The sequence below is a fragment of the Ambystoma mexicanum genome, chromosome 5q (assembly GCF_040938575.1).
Source record: "Ambystoma mexicanum isolate Mex_15411 chromosome 5q, UKY_AmexF1_1, whole genome shotgun sequence".
Lineage (NCBI taxonomy): Eukaryota > Metazoa > Chordata > Amphibia > Caudata > Ambystomatidae > Ambystoma > Ambystoma mexicanum.
In genome coordinates, this window is record NC_090933.1 from 881,073,688 (window position 1) to 881,088,580 (window position 14,893).

The window sequence follows — 14,893 nt, forward strand, 5'->3', positions numbered from 1 at the left end:
GCACTCCAAGAAACACAGTCTGTGTCCCAGCACAACCCCCTATTTCAGAAACGCACCCTGCCCAACCCTCGCCCCCCCTGTCGCTGGCCGCCTCAGCTACTAAGCCAGAGATCATTGGAGACCCTCCTCAGCTCATCCCTCACACGAGGGTTTGCTGTCCCCCAGCACCATCCAAATTGACACCCTCCCTCAGACACACTCTCAACCTACTCACCCTATCGCAACAACCATCTAAGAGAAATCTGGGGGGCACTGCAACAGCTTTGACCCAACCCCTCCTCTGCCCGGCGCTACCTCCACCCACACACCCCTCACCCTGACCATACCTCCCTCGGTAAACTCTTCCCACCCACCAATCACAATCTCCACCACACCAACCACCCCAAAATGGCCTACCCTGCAAAGCACATTCTCCTCACTGACCATGGCGTGTCTCCCCCTTTTCCAAACCATCACCTCTACCCCATTTCCTGCAGACCCCCCACCCTCTTGCACACTCCCTCAGCACCCAAACGCACAAAACTGAGAGCTAGATGATGACCCTCGCCCTCTACTCTGCAAGCCTCACCCACCCTACACCTCTCGTTCCACCTCCCCTCTCCTATCCGCACTACCACCTTCCCTCTACCAACCCTCTGAACCCCTTCATGAAGTGAGTGACCCCCTTTCTCTACACTTCCACCTCCATGATCCCCCTTTCCCAGGCCCCCTGCGCCTTCCCGTTACAACCCCTAACCACACACCTCTGCACTATCCACCACGCCTCAAACCCACACCCCAACCCCCAAAGCATTTCGCCTTCACCCGACCCACCCATCCAATGCCACCACTGAGTCGAAGACCTGCGACTGCCCGCCCTCTCTTCCCAGTCCCTAGCAACCCTCAGCCCTTTACGCACCCACTACAGTACCCCCTCCTCCTGACCACCTCCATCCGTCCTATCTCACTGCCCGTCCCAACCAACTGTCGCCCCACCACCAATACCCTCCCACTGACAACACCGACCGCCCCAACCCAGCCAACCCCAGTCAACCTGATAAACACTGCTGCCTCTACCTCTGACAAAGTCACCTGCCTCCGCTTCAATGCCCGCTCCGTAGCCAAGAACAAACACAGCATCTTTGATCTCCTAACCTCCAAGCACCCCAATGTTATCTTCATCACGAAACCTGGTTCTCGGACGCCCTCATGCCTATCGCTCACAAGGCATTCCCACCTGTCTACTCTATCATTGCCCACAACAGATCTTCCAGAGGAGGTGGTGTCGTCATCATGCACAAACCTCACATCTCTATCACCTCCACTGAAACACAACCCAGCAAAGCTAAATGTGAATCCCTGCTAGTCAAACTCTCTCTCCTGCGTACTCTCTCACACAGCTTGCTACTGTTGTACAGGCCTGCGGGCTTTGACATACACTTCCCCAGCTGCCTATGTGACTTTCTAACAGCCATTCTAGTTACCCACCCGGCAATCACCTTATTGGGAGATTTTAACACCTGGTTCGACTTCCCCAAGAATTCCATGACTCTACCACTGGTCGACAACCTGGAGGCACTCAACATCACCCAGCATATCAGAGGAACACCACCTACTGCTGGCCACACCTTTAATGCCATTTTCAGCTCCTCCAACCTCATCTCCACATCCGCCCCCAACCCCTCATCTGGACAGACCACTCCTTTCTTCATCCTCACATCACCGCCACCCCCCAAGCCATCCTCTACCCATACATCTCAGAACAAGTGCTGGAACAAGGTCAAGGTACTACCAGAACCTGGCTGAGGCACTACTAAACAACTTGCCACCACTCCTGACCACAACTAGACCACTACCCATAGAACTCTTCAACTCCTGGCTAAACGACTCCCTCCTTCCTCACATATACATGGGCATTGTCTGGATGTAGTCTTGGCCAGAGGGAAGGGAGTTAGCATGATTGACACACTTCCTATACGGTGGACAGATCTTTTCTTAGATTGTTTCATATTAGGCAGCTAAACATGAATTTAATTCTCCAGCATCTGGGGGGGGGCAAGTCCATTCGAAGGAAAAAGGATCTGGATAGTATACCCGGACTAGAGTTAAGCACCACACTGGGCAAATGTGCCTTCATACCAGAGTGTGACGTTCTATTTCAACAAGGAACCCAAAGAAAAAGGAGCATAAATATCATGAGAATAGATGGTATCTGTTGAAATTACCAGAACATGCCCTGTTAGCTAAAACAGCACTGCTTAATTATAAAAGAGCTGTTTTTAGCGCCAAATCCAATTTCCTGTCTAAAAAGATCACAGCAGCAGGAAATCATCCACAAGAACTATTTAAAACAATCACCAAATTCGGCAAGCCCAATATAAACACTGCTGTTAATACTAACCCGGCAGCTCATGCCAATGGCTTGAATATGTTTTTCAGAGATAAAATCCTGAAGATTCAAAACAACATTACAATCAGCCGAGATCAAGATTCTATAATGGCTGATGATGGTGTCCATAAAATCAAGAGTGTGCATTAACTGACATTTTACAGTTTAAGTTCAAACAGGTGACAGAGGAGGATATCCTTGGTCATCTGTCACAAATAATACCGACTAACAATTCTTTCTTTCCTATCCCGGCACTAGTCACCAAGCGACTCTCGTTAGAGCTTACCCCTTTTATGACTAGATTCATAAACAGTTCACTGACTCAGGGGTTAGTTCCCGATTCTTTGAAATTGTCAGTAGTGTCACCATTATTAAAAAAGGCTAATCTCAACCCGGAGGACTATAACAATTACCGCCCGATTGCAAGTCTACCATGGCCGGGAAAAGTTCTGGAAAAAGTAGTTACAATCCAGCTTCAGACCTTTGTGGAAGGCAATGATCTTCTCCATCCATTGCAGTCCGGCTTTTGCCCCAAGCATGGGACTGAGTCGGCATTGATGGCGGTATGGGATGAGATGTTGCAGGCCAGGGATGCAGGCAAGCTCTCCCTGCTTGTGATGATCGACCTATTCGCCGAGCTCGACACGGTAGACCATGGCATCCTACTGGGTCATATAAAGAATTTGGTAAATGCAGATTCCTGTGCTTTGGATTGGTTTACCTCGTTCCTCACAGGGCGTAAACAGTGTGTGCAGGTGGGAGGTTCTCTGTCTGATATTTTACACCAGTGTTGCGGTGTACCTCAGGGATCAGCACTTTCTCCTCTCTTATTCAATATTTACCTTAGGCTATTAATGAACATTCTGGAGAAATACCATCTCAGATTCCATTCGTATGCTGACGACACACAATTGTATATCAGACTTGATGATGTCGAGGATGCCCTTGTTACGGTGGTTAAGTGCCTGGAAGAAGTAGGGTCCTGGATGGTGCAAAACCGGTTGCAACTCAATCCTAATAAGACTGAGATTATTTTATTAGGACCAAAACATCTACTTGAGGGAAAGAGCAGCCCTCCACCACCCCAGTTTCTGGGATCCAACCTTAAATACGCTACCAAGGTTAAGAATCTTGGCTGTGTATGGCAGTGCGACATGGGCTGTAGTGGCTAGGTGTCAGAGACCGTACAGTAAGATTCTTTTATAACATTCATATTCTCCGTCAAGCTCTTCCATATATACCAGACACAGATCATGCCTTGGTGGTCGGATCTCTGGTCAATTCCAAATTAGACTACTGTAATGGACCTACAAAAGGCAATCTAAAAACACCCCGTTCTTTACATTGGCTAGCGGTAGAGGACCGCATTAAATGTAAGATCGGGTGTTTAGTATTTAAATGCTTAAATGGATTGGCACCAATTTATTTAGCAAATAAACTAAAGAGGTACCACTCTACTCGGGCTTTAAGATCAGAGGATCAATACTTGCTCACTGTTCAGAGGCCGACTGTGTGACAAGAGGTGTTCGCAGATTTCAATTTGCTGGTCCCAGAATATGGAACATCTTGCCTATGAAATTAAGAAAGGAAAACTCATTACTGACCTTTTGAACAGGTCTAAAGACCCACCTATTTAAATAGAGTTATGCCTCTCCCTGTCCTTTATTGGTAATTGTTGCGGTCAGTTATAAGTAACTGACTGATTGGGCCTCATTACGACCCAGGCGGTAAGGGGTTTACGGCAGCATAAACAGCGCCGACCCTTACCGCCTGAGTACGAGGTCCCTTAGCGCCATGGCGGATTTAACACCTGCTTTTAGCAGGTGTTAAAATCCATGGCGCTAAGGGACCATGGAGTTAATTACGCCACCGTAATTTACGGTGGCGTAATTAACGCCTTCCCCACTCCCATTATGCCCTATGGGGCAAAAATGGGAATGGGGAAGGGTAAATGGGGATTGGGGACTTACCGCCCCGCCAAGGTCGGAATGGGGCGGTAAGTCCGCCAACCACCATGGCGTAAACGTAGTTTACGCCATGGTGGTAAAGTCACGGCCCAGGCGGTAACTTACCGCCTGGGTCGTAATGAGGCCCATTCTCTACCTCTGCTAGTTAAGTTCCATCTGCACCAGGATTCGATTCAGTTAGTTGTGTGCGCATTATAAATGCTTCAAAATTCAAAATTCAAGTTCGCTCCCTCACGCAAAGGACCCACACCCAAATGGTTCAACCCCTCCTGAAGTTTCTAAAAAGACATAATCGCTCCATTGAGCACAAATGGTGAGCTTCCAGAACACTGCAAAGCAAATCAGTACTCGCCTACAACCACAGGAACTACAAATCAGAGATACGAAAGTCCAAAAAAGCCTACTACAATAAAAAAATCCTGAACTGCAAGAGCGCCGGCAGAGAGCTCCACAGGATCATCACTGAATTCCTGAACCCGCCCTGCACTACACCCCTGACTGCCTCCTCACAAACATTCTGCAACTCCCTGTCTGAATATTTCCACAAAACAGCCCTGGACAGAACAGCCACCATCAACACCAAACTCGCCTTCTTGTCCAGCCACTCTACATCTGCTCTACCTGACACACCTGACATCCCCCAGATAACCCTTCTTTCTGCTCCTTCAACCCCATCTCGAGCAAGGAGTTTGCGAAACGACCATCAGCCAGCCGACACTCTGGCTCACCGCTTGATTCTTGTCCCGCCTCGCTCCTCAAAGAAATTTCCACCTCCACCTGTGCAGGAAAACTGGCGAGATCCATTCTCAACGACTCCCTCACCTCCGGCAACTTCTCAGATGTCTTCAATACTGCACATGTCAAACCTCTGCTTAAAAAAGCATCCTCGACCCTCTACTACCAATCAACTACAGGACAATCTCCTACACCAGATTCCTGGCCATACTCATCGATCGCACTGCTTACTCACACCTCAATGCCTTTGTGGAATCTAACAACCTCCTAGACCCTGCGCAATCAGGCTTATGTCCACACCATGGAACCAAAACCATGCTGATCTCTATGTGGGTTGACCTCTAAATGACATACTCTGAAAGATGCTCTAGTCCTCTCTGCAGCATTTGACACCATCAACTACATAATCCTCCTTTACAGACTGGACTCCTTAGGAATACGTGATTCAGCTCTCTCGTGGATCGCTGCATTCCTCTCTAATAGACAGAAAATCACCTTCCTCACCCCTTTCCTCTCTGCTGCATGCCCAGTAAACACTGGAGTACCACAAGGCGCCTGGCTCTCTCCCCTTCTCTTCAACCTTTACCTGTCACACTCCCCAAGATCATCCACTCACACAACCTCACTTGCTACAACTATGCGGATGAAACACAAATCATCACGGGAATTTCCAAATCGCCCTCAGACCCCAGCCCTGACCTAGCAGCATGTCTCTCAGACATTGTCCACTGGGAGACGACCCATCACATCCTTCTGAACCCAGGTAAAACGGAGATCATGTTATGCAGAATATCGGCCCTATTCCCCCTTCTGATTCCCTGGCCACCCTCACTCGGCATCCCCCCCACGACCACCACCACTGTAAAAAACCTTGGCTGTACAATGGACTCAGACCTAACTCTATCTCACCACATCAACAATACATCCAAAGCCTGCCATTTACACCTCAGGCTCCTGAAGTGTATCTTCCCTTACCTTAGCTGCCCGAACAGACTGACTGCCATTATGTCCATTGTCATGTCCAGACTTGACTATGCAAACTCCCTCTACCTGGGTGCACCGGCCTGTCAGTTAAAACAAACAGTACAGAACCTGGCAGCCAGACTACTTTTTGCATTGGGGTGAAGGAACCACATCATACTGGCCCTCCACACCCTACACCGGCTTGTAATTGGATGCAGGGCCACATCAAATTCCTTTGTATTACCCACTGAGCGGTACACAAAGCCATCCCCAAATTTCTACAGGACAAGATCACGCCCTACCTCACGACCCGCACCCCTAGGCCAAGCACTACCAACCTTCTAGTGGTCCCTAACTCCAGTTCAACCAGGATTGGAGGGTCAGCCTACTCAACCCTGGAGCCACCTTGTAGAATTCACTGCCTCCCCGCATTAGACACAGCGAAGACTACATGGCGTTCCGGAAGGCACTCAAAACATGTCTCTTTGCTTAATCACCCGACCTACCATCTACACTGACACGTGGCGTGGTACCCCGCTGACTATAGACCCTATCATAGATTGGCAGGCCTGACGATCTCCAACTCCACCACCTAGGGCCTCTGCCCAGATGTGAATCCAAATTGTAGTGGCACCCTGACAGAATTTTGCACCTGACAGAATGTATTAATCACCCATCCACAGGAACTCGGCACACGCTAAGGCCTAAAGCAAGCTATCAGCATTAATCGTGGGCGATTGCGCTATGCTCGTAATCCTAACCACCAACACTTTTGAGCTTGATCATGCCCACACAATTATGCACCACGCAATCAGCCTAGAAGGCACCTGCCTGCTAAATGCTACACACCTGGAAATCCCAGAGCAGAACTAGATATCAGGGGTCCGTGCACCAGTCAAGCTACTAATCACTCCTACCATTGAATGTATATAACAGAACTACTCACCGGTAATCTATCTAGCAGAACTAGAAACCCATGCGCCAATCGGCACTTATGAACTTGATCACTGACCTGCAAATATGCACTATGCTATCAAACCAGGAATTGCCATCACTTGCTAGTCCTACACATCTGGAAATCCCCACACAGAACTATAGCAAGAAATACCCTAGCACTTTTTTGTTGCTAATCCAAACTATTCGGGTATGTCGAAGTAGAAATACCTATCGGGGATCCAATATAACAAACTGCCGACGAGGATAGCGCTAGCAGCTATGCGGTAAGAACATGAGTTTTGGGACTGATCTCCCTGTCTCCACCCCTCAAACTTCACCAAACAATTTGATGCACCAAGATACAGGAAGATTCCACGCCCCTGACAGGGACTGGAAGCTGAACAGAAACAAGGTCCCCATGGAATACACACAGATACTCAAACACACCACTATGCTAACCCTTGCCTCTGCACCAACAATCAGAATGCAGCTATAGCCCTCGGATAATTTGGCCTAGCTGCACACATACTTACACATCTCAATGTTCACCACAACAGCCTTTAGAACACAGCCAGACCCCTCAAAATCGGCCTAGCTGCACACATAAAGTCACCCTCAAGCACCAGCACCACCAGAATGCAGATACCATGACCCATTGGTCTTCCTGCACACATTCTACTGCCGTTACACAGCCACTGAACCACAGCTAGCGCTAGTATGCAGCTACACATCACCTATTGCACCTCGGCTGCACACATACCGAGTGCACCCATGCACATTGTATTACACTACTCTCTCCACTGACCTGGACTGTGGTCGCCGAGGGCGTTGAACGCACAGCGCTTTGGAATCATCCCAATGGTGAAAGGCGCTATACATATGCATCATACCTATTATGAGTTGTTTAGCTCTGTGCTGCTACTGGAACTTCTTGTAACTCACCTATTACGACTTGTGCAGCTTTCTGCTGATAATGCAATTCGCCCAAAAACTACTATGGCTGATGCAGCCTTGTGTTGCTTATGTAACTACCTGTAACTTAACTACTATGACCTGTACAGCCTTGGGCTGCTCACGAAACTTACATGTAACTCTCACTAAATCGTACTCACTCTAATTAGCGCCTAGGTGCCTGGGGGCTTTGTGCGCTGCTATAAATGCAAACATAAATAAATACATATACTAGTTGCAGTGTTACGTTGTTCTTGTGGTTAATGGGCCATCCCTCAAGTCCAGAGGACTTGAGTTCACATCCCTGCTGACCATTATCTTTTTTCTCCATTATTTTCTTACTAACCTTAATAATGATAGATAAGCAGGCTATTAGCTACCACTTGGGAATAGCTACTCCTGTGTGCCTAGGATCAATACGCGCTGCTGAGACGTGTAGCTTGGTTGATGGTTGTATTTTTAGTCAGGAAAAAATTCAAATTCTCCTTTAGGAGGGAAAGAAATATTGCAGCGTCGCCGGATGTCTTGTACAGAGACAGCAAAAATAATGCACGCACGAGTATTTTTTCTTACAACGTCTTCCTTCTCTGCGTGGCGTTCCCAATCTGAACCGCACAGTGACACGTTCAGCCTTCCCACATCCTCTTTCAGTGCATCAGCAGTACATGATGTCTCTGTAGAAAAATCTATTACCAGTCACGTGACCCTGTGACCCCTGTCTAACCTTCAGCACCAGCGGTCTTTTTTTATGGGAGCTCCTGCACAGACTACACAGCACAGAGACCTCACGCAAACCGCGTGATAAACAATATCAAGTTAAATGGCCAGTAACTGGTTTAGCGTGGCGTGACTGTGACAACTTACTGCACTAACTTGTCAGAAGTCACTTGGCTCACGCATTTCACCAGCTTGTCACCTTAGACACATCTAAAAGCAAACATTAGCCAAAGTACCCTATCACGTGATCACTTTGCTAGTACACTCAGATCACAAAAATACGTTTATCACACTATTAATGACTGGCCCTTACAACTAGAAAAGTGAGATATTTCAGAGTCTCCCGTGTGTGTTCTAGTCCCAGAAGTAGATGTGTAACAAAACAAGCTTTGGCAAAGCCAACCGTTTTGGCTCTCATATAGCCTCAGGCATTCGTCAGGAACTTCCATCATATGCCCAGATACACAGACCATTTGCCAGCTGTTGCCATTTTATGGCCAGACAGTACCATTATGGTAGTACCTGAAAATGCATAGCCATACCTCTTAAGTGCACTACGTGGACCCGGGTGAAGTGGTTCCCATTTACAGCACAGCATGCACTGCCCACTTGGTGATCTCCTCGACTTCAAAATGAAGCCATCAGGGCACAGCATGAGATTGTGTTACCAACAGTGTTCGAAGTGTATGAAAAGAAGTAGTGGAACTATGTTCCCTGCTTGCCTGCCCGGCTTCCCACAAACCCTATCGCAACACCAACTCCCACACACACAATACAAACCCCCAAACAAATGCACCTGCTGTTTAAGGGAACTCTGGGCACTCATCACACGAGATCTCAGCCCAGCGAGATCTCACGTGACTTGGCGAGAGTTTGGGCGAGAAGCGCACAACGCGACAGAAATGGCAGCGGGAGTCGGTGCGAGGCACCAGATGACCGCAGGGCCTAGGCGCTCCTCCTGAGTGAGGGAAATCAGCCCTCCTACACAAGACTGCCTCAGCAGCAGATCTCTGACTAAAGCTGAGCATAATACCATGGCCGAGGGCAGCCGCATGGGAGCTCCAGCTGGCAGGGGATAGTAATACCCCATCACATGCTGTGCAGTGGAACTAACTGCCTGAGGCAAGGAACTGAACAGTGAATACCGCTCCCCCAGCCCTGGAAACTTACCCCTTACCCAGTTTGTTATTAGGTATCAAAATAAACACCTCATTTCTGCCACGATATTGTCCTGTATTGCTTGAGGGCCACTACAGGAACGTTGAGTGCAGTGCACTAAAGTGCACATTTCAACTTCTTCCCACACTTTATTTTAAAACGAGACCATTCAGGAAGGGCTTCTTCTTAAAATAAAAGTATAGGAACAGTAAAACGTAATTTAAAAAAAGTAGAGGAGCACCGCTCCCAAACGTCCCACCCACTTCGACCACTGGTTACCAACCGTTAGACAGGGATTGCCTGTGCAAATTGTTTTTATTACATTAAATACCCTTTAGAGCCAAAATGAAACAAACTAAACAGGAAAACAACACACACAGGCATCGGGAACTGCATTAGCAAGAGATCCGTTCCCCATGGAGCAAATGCAGATTTTTGTATTTTGTATGATGATTGAAATTGTTTTTATGAAGTTGACAGATTTAGGGTGCAGTGAGCAATGGTAAAATTCGTGTGCGGTCTGTCTCGCAACGCAATACGAGGGAAATTGCCCCATACTTCCCAATAAGCAATGATGGTTTCCTAAAGCCGATGATATTTCAAGTGGGCAAAAGCATGGTTGTTTAGCAAAGAAGCAAGATGGGGTGGCATGGGGAAGCTGAGAAAAGATGTATACATTCTTGCTTATCCGGAAACTACGGCTATGACACAATGACCGGGAAACAAGGGTGATGATAAATGGTCTGACTACACAGTGTGGAGCAGCCCGTGCCTTGCCAGAAATGAATCCCGGCCTGCTTTACAAATGGTAATTGAAAAACGATGAAGAATATGGTGAAATGTAAGACGTTTTTAACTCCAGGATCTCCAGTTAACTAACATGGCGCGGATGACAGGGTCTGCCACTTCTACAAGTTGTGGAGCTTGTAACACAGGGTGATAAAGTCTACTAAGAAGAGCGAAACTTAGTTCGAAGAAATGACTACCGGTAACTGGAAGGCTTATCAGGGAAATAAATGACTAAATCATGACTCAATGGAAGTAGTGTGCATAGCCCAGAGTTGGGGTGTGGCTTTAGTTATGATATGCTGTTTGGTCTAATACAGTCCTCTTTATGCTTCTTGCAAATGTATTAATCTTTGCGTGGTAATCTCAGTGAATAGTTTTTACATTGATTTCAATCCATTTTTCAGGTGCTTTTGCAGAGGGATTTGTGTGCTTTTTGCAATCGTTTTTTGTCTAGTTTTTTAAATATGTTTATTTTTGAACAAGTTCATAAGAAAGTGGTTGTCCTCCTTCGAAAAGCTGCCCCACAGTCTCCAGTCCCCCCCAATCCAGTTTTTGAAGTTTTGGGGAGCTGCTCCAGGTGAGAAGGCTGGGTTCAGAAAAAACAGGTATTAGGGGCTGAGTCCCCTGGGGATCTTCTTTTGCTTCAACGTTTTGTCCCAAATGGCAGTGGTATGTTTGGTGGCTAATAGTAGGTCCTGTCATTGCCGTCTCATCGCTGGTGGGATGTGGGGGAGAAAGCGTAGGGGGAGAGCCAAGCGCGATTGTTCCGTGTCCAGCCATCTGCGGCGATTAGTGATTGTTTGCCATGCTTGGATGCATGCTAGTTGGGCTGCCATCTGGTATTTCTGTAAGACTGTGTCACATCGTGGGGAAGATGGCGAGTCTGAAATCGTTATCGCCGTGGCCCGCCATAGAGCTTTCCGTCACGTTCTTCTCCCCAACGTGCTTGCAGGTCTAGTCTTTCTCCGCTCGCGTACGCGACCGGGAGCTTTTAACCCTCAGCTTCCGGGTCGCGTACGTGTTGCAACGCTCCCTTGATTCCGCTTCTTTTTGCCACGCTTGGTTGCTTTCTGTGTAAATCTCTCTCTGCTCTTTCTGTTTCTTTCGTGCTTGCCTTTTTCTCTTCCCTTTTCATCTCGTCTCTCTCTCTCTCTCTTTCTTCGGCCCGTCTACCCCCCTTTTTCCTCTCTCTGCCCTCGTTCTGCTTTTCCCTCCTTCTTTCCTCTTTCTTCTCCCCCTTTTCTGTGAAGCTTTTCTTCCTCCTGGGTACCGTCCTTGCCTGCTTATCGGACTGCCTCTGCCTCCCGTTTTTGTGAACATTTCATCTTCCTGTGTACCGACCTTGCCTGCTTATCGGACTGCCTCTGCCTCCCGTTTTTGTGAACATTTCATCTTCCTGTGTACCGACCTTGCCTGCTTATTGGACTGCCTCTGCCTCCTGTTTTTGTGAACATTTCATCTTCCTGTGTACCGACCTTGCCTGCTTATTGGACTGCCTTCGCCTTCCGTTTCGGTGGACATTTATCCTTCCTGTGTGCCGACCCAGCCTGCTAACGGATCACAGCCTGAAATCATCTTATAGGGGTTTTTTGTGCCTTGGGCTTTTTCCCCTGATCCGACGGTCACGGAAGATCTTTCACCGCCTTACCTATACGGTGTCGCGGTGGCGTCCTTTCGTGGCCGTCCATACCTTCATAAAAAAAAGGAGAAACCAGGAAACAAGGAAGAAAAGAAAACCAGGAGAAAAGACAGAGGTGAGGAGGAGGGGGAGGGTTTTGAGACTGAAACTTCATTTGAAGAAGAGGACATAGCTGACCCTTGTGATAGTTTGCAACGCCCAAATATCAAAATGGCAACCCCTCAACAGATTCAAGAACTGGTAGCCGCGGTACAGAACCTGAACTTAGAGGTTCAGAACCTAAAGAGTGCCAACGCTGCATTACAAAAGCGTTTGACAGAAAGAGAGCGTCCTTCAAAAGATCTGCCTCCTCTTCCTTTGGTATCCGGCAAATTCGATGGTGCTCCCAAAAGGGTCAAAGAATTTTTGGACGCTTGTAATCTTCACTTCTCTTTTCGTGCGCAGACTTTTGCCTCTGACCACGCCAAAATTGGCTTTATGATTACCCATATGACTGGCAATGCCCTTGCTTGGGCCACCCCTCTTGTGAACCGAACCGACCCAGTGCTGCAAGACTATAACGCCTAAACATTGTTACAACAAACCTTTTTACGGACCGAGAGTACTTATTTGGCGTCTGAAGATTTACTGGATATACGCCAGGGCAATTCAGACTTGCTTACTTACATTACGAACTTCAAACAGGTAGCTTCCGAAGCAGGATGGCAGGAACAAGCTCAGTATGCTATCTTTCGACGTGGGTTGAGGGAGGACCTCAAAGATGAATTGGCCCGGATCGCTCATCCAACAACTTTTGATGATCTCGTTACGGCTACACTTCGTATCGACTTTCGTATGACTGAACGACGGGCTGAGAAGAGGAAATCCAAACCCTATGTGTCTCGTCCCTTGGACCCCCTACCTCCCATCCCTACATCTTCCTCAAGATCCAATCGAGAAGAACCAATGCAGAATGGGACTACTCGAGCCCCACTTACACCCGAAGAGCGAAAGAGGCGCAGAGAAGGAAACCTGTGCATGTATTGCGGGGCTTCTAATCATCTATTTAGGGACTGCCCAGACGTCCCTCCAACACGGTCGGGAAACGGTCGCCCTCGGTGAGTGTCAGGACTAACTTCCGAGGGGCTTCTGCAAGTCCTTATGTCACTCTTTCAGTTTCTTCTCCAGCGATCCCAGAAGATGCTCGCCTCATGATTCTTTCGGTAACCCTATTACTGGGCGACTCAGAGATTCAGGCTCAGGCTCTATTGGATTGTGGCACCGCTGGCAATTTCATGGATACCTATTGGGCCACTCAGAAGTGTGTGCCTCGCATTGCCAAGAAGGAGGACCAGAAGGTGGAGGGTGTCGACGGCGAACCATTAAGCTCTGGCTTAATAACCCACACCACGGAAGAACTAATTATGTCGGTCCAACAACATACTGAAAAGATCTCCTTCGACCTAATCCGTGCTGCCCACTTCCCTATCGGCCTTGGGATTGGCTGGTTACGGAAGCACAATCCCAAGATTGATTGGACCAAAAATCTTCTTAGTTTCTACTCTGCGACCTGTAAGGCTGAATGCCTACCGGAACCTAGATTCGATGTTGTCAAGACAACAAGTTGTTGTGAGTCCAGAACAGTTCATTGTCTACCCGCTTATCTTCAGGAGTACACCGAGGTAGTCACAGAAAAGATACCTCTGGAATTACCTCCACACCGCCCTGAAGACTGTGGTATAGATCTCATGCCAGGGGCTCTTGTCCCCTTTTGTCGTATGTTTCCCCTGTCTCTGGAAGAAAGACGCTATCTCAGGGAGTACCTAGACAAGAATCTAGCCAACGAACTCATCAGGCCTTCGAAGTCTCCGGCAGGGGCCTCTTTATTCTTCATACCCAAGAAGGAGTCACAGGAGCTACGTCCCTGCATAGATTACCGGGGACTTAATAAGGTAACCATCAAAGACCGATATCCCATGCCTCTCATAACAGAGATCATTCAAGCGGTGCATGGTTCTACCATCTTTACCAAACTTGACCTAAGGAACGCCTATCACCTACTTCGAGTCCAAGCAGGAGATGAGTGGAAGACGGCCTTTCGGACTCCATTCGGACTATTTGAATATCAGGTAATGCCCGTTGGCTTAGTCAATGCTCCTTCCATATTTCAACGCTTCATGGATCGCCTCTTCTCGGATCTTCTATGCCATACTACCATCGTCTATCTGGATGACATTTTAGTGTTTTCTCGGTCACCAGAAGATCACAAAGAACATGTCAGAGAAGTTTTTCAACGCCTAAAAGACAATCATCTTTCCGTCAAGCTGAACAAATGTGTTTTTTCTGCATCCTCTATCTCCTATTTGGGGTTTATCCTTTCCAGCAGGGGTATCTCTATGGACCCACAGAAGGTCTCATCAATTCTAAACTGGCCTTCGCCTAAATCAGTAAAGGAAGTACAGAAGTTTCTAGGTCTTGCAAACTTCTATCGGAAGTTCATTCCAAACTTCTCCCAAAGAGTGTTACCTATTATATCTTTACTCAAGAAGTCTTCTATGCCATTCACTTGGTCTGCAGCAGCCGAGGAGAGTTTTCGTCTTCTCAAAGAAGACTTCTGCTCCCCTCCCGTTTTACGACAACCGGATCAGAGTCTTCCTTTCATTCTGGAGACTGATGCTTCGGCAGCGGCAG